Source organism: Pinus tabuliformis, chromosome 9 (assembly GCF_031772625.1).
Source record: "Pinus tabuliformis cultivar Carrire ecotype Pingquan chromosome 9, CPIR1, whole genome shotgun sequence".
NCBI lineage: Eukaryota > Viridiplantae > Streptophyta > Pinopsida > Pinales > Pinaceae > Pinus > Pinus tabuliformis.
Genome location: NC_142307.1, coordinates 1,019,598,691 through 1,019,604,898, shown reverse-complemented (window position 1 = coordinate 1,019,604,898; position 6,208 = coordinate 1,019,598,691). Strand labels below are relative to the sequence as shown.

At 37.4% G+C, this 6,208-nt stretch overlaps 1 pseudogene; it reads right to left on the bottom strand.

The window, feature by feature from the left end:
* Positions 1-4,388: 4,388 nt before the first annotated feature.
* Positions 4,389-5,690, bottom strand: LOC149152170 (serine/threonine protein phosphatase 2A 57 kDa regulatory subunit B' alpha isoform pseudogene; annotated as a pseudogene).
* Positions 5,691-6,208: the final 518 nt, after the last annotated feature.

Below are 6,208 nucleotides of genomic sequence, written 5' to 3'. Positions count from 1 at the left end.
AGCACTTAGTTTGAGCTGCCTTCCTGTTATCTCATTTCATCTATTTAGAGCCCTTGTTCTTATTCAGTAGGGCTCCTTTGTTTGTTTCCTTACCCACTACGGGAATTAATTCCTATATATTTATATTGGTTGTAGCCATTATGCTTGTATGTTGAATAAGGCCCTTTGATATAAGCTTATGTATCCATGATTGCTCATATTCTTGTATTTTACTATAGAGCCTTTTTGCTAGGATCATATTATGTATTGTATTAATACCTCAATATGTCTCATTAGTTGGTCATTTATACCATGGCACACCATTCTATCATTACTATGAGATATCTTAATGACCATGTATATGTCGACCTCATCCTTATTGAGATCTTGTACACATACCACTTTTTTTACTTGTTGTCAATAGGTGGTTCTCCCTTTCCATTTTACAAGAAATTCTCCTTCGTTATACACTCCTCACCCTCCTTGGTCCTTCATGTACTTGGATAAAGAAATTATGATCTATTTTGGTCATTAAATTCACTCCAATAGTCACATAACACATGGAAATTTTTTATCATCTAACAAGGCAGTCACTTACAACATTTCTAGCAGTTTTACTAAAATATATCACTATGGGCATTCTTAACCTCTACTTTATCCCCTTTCCACCATCATATGACCTTTAACTCACCAAAAATTGCAAATTGAAACCATTATTTTGACAAAAAAAGGGAAGAAAAAATATTAACCCTAATGAGTGTGCTTAGACATCATAAATAATACCCCTAGAAATTGCATTACTTCAAAAAAAACCAATTTTGACTACTTCCAGGCCTAATTTGCTAGAATGGGAAGTTAGTTATATGTGGCCATCCTAAATACTAATTTCCATTGTTAGCTTTGATTTGATTATCTTTGTGAAACCATTTCAATGCAATATCAAAGGAGTTTAACCATTATTTTCCACAGAAATAAAGACTTACGGTCATTTCATACACCCATCCATTGTGACATTAAATTTATGCTACTAAAATTCGACCAAATTCTTAAGGACCACTTCATCTTGAGAGGGGTTCTTATTTAGTTACGTTACTCATACATTAAGGAGGGAGTCATCTATACAAACCAAGGAAGCCAATGAGCCATCCCAAGGATAGGCTTTAGAGCCTATTTCCTTCATCAACCTCATTTCATAGGTGTTATCTTTGCCTCATTCATTTGGCCATGGAAGTCTTTTCATTCTTTGTAAACTTCATGTTCATGTAAATGTTTTTCTTTCATGCTTTAGGTTATTTATTTCATGAAAACAATATTTTTTTAGAATAGTAAAAATTGATTAAGGTTTTAAGCTCTAAAATCTATTTGTGTAACTGATACTTAACAAAGAACAATAAAATAGTGAGATTTTCTGACCCTTGTGACAAATCTACACTAATATAATGGTGACACCATAGAAAAATATCAATTTCTTCTTCCTAAGTTTGAGGGTGTGTTATATCTCCGTTAACCCCTTCACTCATATTGAAATATTGGAATTTGCTTTCTTTTCCTTTATGTCTTATTAGTCACTGCCATCTGGCAATGGCATGTGACTATTGTAATCAATTGGCGATGTTAAACCATTAATTGACCTATTTATTATTAGTCACAATGACTTCTAAAACAAATTTTTCAGAGGGATATCGTTTCACCGTCTCATTTGGCCTCTTCCTGAGGGGAAGAGGCTATACCCGTGATATTTTTCCTATTCTTCATAGGATATTCCATCTATTTTGTTAACATTTTATATCGAGAAACTATTACTAACATTAGTTCATAAATATTAAATGTTATTTTATAATCTTGGAACATGACTATAGAACTAGAACAAAGATAGAACCAAAACAGAGACAGATGACGTAAAACAAGAATAGATAGCGTTGTGCATGTGATGGCCTAGAATAGAGACAGATGGCATTGTGGTTGCTCTGTCCTGTATTTTCAAAGCAATGCAGAATCTGCCACTTTGGTTTTGTTTACCATTCACTAAGCCTTAGGGGTGCCTGTGAGAGCCAGCCTGTTAGTAGGCGATGCTGGTTGATATGTCCCCGTGAACGTTGGTCTACACGCTGATGGAGGCGAGAGATGTCTTCTGCAGAGGGAGGTAGGGAGATTCATAAGCTTCAACTGGAGGGAGGTAAACTTGCGGAGACCACTACTGCTCTTCCCCTCTTTTCAATGTTGATTCACTATATTACTGTCAATGTCCTTCCGTCGCCATGAAAGCAAGGACCAAGGCAGCTACAATTGCATGGGTAGCTTCCGCCACTCCCACAGTGAGTGAATTTTATTAGTGAATTAATCAATCAGTACCGAGTCAAGTTAGTGCCTCGACTAATATTCATATTCATATAATTGGGACTATTTATTAACTGTCGGGTTGGGTTAATCACCTCACCTTCTAACCACCCTCCTGGGATGGCATCCCTGATGCTGACTTTGAGTTCATTACTTGCCTTGTTCATTACTTGAATAAAAGCACAGAGACCACCTAGGTCGTTATAGTAGAAGTGAAGAACACAGGTCTCTAGGGCTTGAATTTATCATATTATTTTCTCTTTTCTAAATAATTTGAAAATTTCTCTTTGATTATGAACTCAAAAGGTGGCTTAAAAAGGGAAAAAAAGGGAACTGATAACCAACCTAATCAATTGCAAAGGGCTTTTTCCTATGGTGAAAAGTAGAAACTAGTATTGCCAAGGCATGAACATGATTCATACTAACAACAAACTAATCTGACAACATCTTGGCACACTCATCGCACATACTAACCACCACCTCGTTTCTCCTTTCAATGATATCAGTATTCATGGAACGAAAGATATACACAGATACTATGAACGCAACCAGAACCCATATAGCCAGTGCCTTTGTGTGCCATGTTTGTCCAATCTGTGGACAGGCTGACGAATTCTGCTTCTTTGCAGATCTCGACCACCACTTGACAGCTAACTTTGTGGAACCACCACCATTATGGTTCATATTCATGTTCTTACTTGCAGAAGCAGAGAGTAAGCCAGTGCCATTAGTTAACATCTTGGCTTCCAGAGAGCAAGTCATGATGTTACACATTTGAAGATAAACTCCCCCAAGTCAAATGACAGTGAAATTTTAGTACATTAAGATAGTAGTTGTAGTTTAACCTCAGCCCACGTTCTATTTTTCGACACCAGCTTCCAACCTGAACCAATATAAACTAAACTTACGGTGAAATATTAGCAGCTTCTAAGCCATGGTGTGGAAGCTATGCTGGATTATTGTATTGAGATACAGAACACATGGTAGTTCTGCAAATAAACTTCCCCCATCTTTAACAAAAATTATCAAAGGGCATGGAGAGAATGCCATGTACTAGTATTCTCCATTGTAATGGGTGCCAATCCTTTCACTTCAATGGGCCATCTGACCCAGAAGCCTAGTCTAATCAATATCCTGCCTGCTTATTAGACTTCACAATACTTCTCTTTCGCGGCTGAAAGGACCACACCCACCTGGGATTCAATATGGGTAGTCTGATTCTGACGTCAAAGTTGTGATTTTAGGGGGGTCAGTATCATTGCAACGACAGTATCCAAAAGCCCACACAGAGAAAAGGCTGACCTTAAATTCAACCAGCAATGTATGTTATCCTAGAATGTTGTTTCTTTCTTTGGTGATGATCATTCTTGGGGCAATTAGGAGCGCTCAATAAGAAAAAAGAAGACATCAAAACCGGAATGGATGAATTTATAAAACTAGAATTCCATTACCACATGAGATTCCAAGAGTTGGTGGACGTAATAAGGCAGGTTTAATAAGGCATTTGGTATGCATGCAGGTTGTCGTTCAGCATGAGCGATACGTGGTTGTGTTTATCATGACAAAACAATCATGTGGGTGCCGCTACGCTTCTCAACGTACTTCCTTCTTTCTTCGACACTAGCACAGGACGGTGGGACCTTCATTTGTGACGTGGCATCTCTGGTCTTGCGTGATGTGGTTGGATTTAGGAAGTTGCATGCAATATCGTTCGATGGCTGGATTAATGGAGTGGCGTGCAATATGGTTCGGTGGGTTGACCACTAAATCATAATATCTCATTGTTGTTCACACATAAAATAACTAAGTCTCACCATTACTTTTTTTAATTGGTCATTAATAATATTAAATGTCATTATAATCTAGAAATAACAATTTATTTATACATTTTCAATCGGACGAATCACAATTATATTTCTATATTTACAATCGACTTTGTCATGTGATGGCATAACATTAAGAACCATTAAAAAATGAGAAATCTCAAATTTTCACTATTTCTTATCAACCCACAATATCAATTAAGAAATGAGAAATCTCAATTTTCCACTATTTCTTATCAACCCACAATATCAATCATAAGTTACATAATACCAAGCAATAAAGCGGCCTATCTTCCGAAACAGAGGTACCATGAAAGACTCGAATTCAGAAGATTGCATTATTTCTAGAACTTCCTCCATTTCTCCCAGGAACAAAACTTCCTTTTGGTTGTTTGTGACATGCCAATACCTTAGTAGACCCCTAATAACAGTATCCACTAACGGGAAATCCTTTTCCACAAACTGAGTCATACAGTATGATAGTTGTTGATGATAGAGAGCAAGGCATTTAGGCTTATGCAGAGGCAAAAGAGCTCTGCTTAAAAAGAGTTTATGTTCCTCTTTTAGAGGTAATGCAAAACCATTTATTATGCTACCCAGAATTTCCAACAGCTCACTAATGCCATTGTGTCTCTCAGTTTCATAAATAAATCGATAGAATATGTTGTTAATTGCTTTCCGTATAAATGGTCGATGCATCATATATTTTCCATAAATGCGATGCAATATAGTTTTTGCATACTCTCTCTCTCTAGGGTCTTCAGAATCAAATAGGTTGAGCAATCGCTGTACAAAGAAGCGGTCTATATACCTCTTGGCTAATCTGGGATCTGTATCTGCAGAAATTATATATCGCAGCAAGAGTTCATACACTATCTGCAAATGTGGCCATGCAGGATCCATACAGGGATCTTCTTCTTCCCGGTCAAATTTGTCTAATCCTATACTTTCATGGCAAGCTGGAGGCAAGGAACGAAAAAAATTTGAAGCAAACATTTTGGCAATCTCCCCCTGAACTCTTTCTGTGAGTGTGCCTGCTCCATACTGAACATAGTCAACAAGCTCCAGTAAGGTTTGCCGCTTGATCTCTTTCTCTGCAATATTTTCTTTAGGGTTTGAGAAATCATATTGGAGACAGCAAAGATTCTATTTTTTAATCAAGAGATCTTGTCTTTCAAACCAAGGAACATTTCTCAACCATGGTAAATTTATAGTGGGGCTAAGACTATCATTGGCAGAATGATCATATTCATCATTAATAACATCATTCTCTTTGATTGGAGATGTCAATGGGGCAACTACAGAGTTCAGTGCCATCACAGAAGGTTTGTTCCCTGGGTCATGATTTATGGCCTCTGCCAACTCTGGTCTGCCAACTGACGGCTGTATGGCATCATCATTCAAACATTTCAATCTGTTTTTCACAGGTGCAACTGCTTGATCTATGGATGCAGATGAAGGCACATCCACCGCTTTCACTGGTGATGATGTTTTTACAGTTGTTCCTCTACTCTCCGACTTCGAGGGCTTGCGGTACAACCGCCTGCCCATTAGGTTGGCAACATCTCCGAAGAAGCTTTAGGACCCTGTTTCTCTCTTCCAAAACTGACTCCTTGAAATGTAAGGTCTATGTTTTACAAATCCTGAGCTCCAAAAGAGCAATAGAGCAAGCATCATGAACATCTATATGATCTATAAATTATAAATTCCTTCACCTTAAGGCAGGGACTAGCTGCCGTGTAGCCCCACTTGTTTACGTAGAAATTATCTAGTTAAAATCGTTCATTTCTACCTCAATAATATGCTGAAAATTTCTAAAGCCTATTTTAGGGATAGTGTAGATATTGACCGTCTTTTATGCACCCAATTTACGAAAAACCTAGCAATAACTTTAGCATTCATCCAAGACAATTACTAGGGATGGTTTCTGCACTCATTCAACACAAAAAAAATTGTAATGTCTCCGTCCTAATTTTTTTTTTTTAATTCCTACCGAATTAAATGATGTGTCTACTTTTGTTACCTAGCTGGCCTATCATACACTAGCTTTGATCTGACCGTAACTCTAT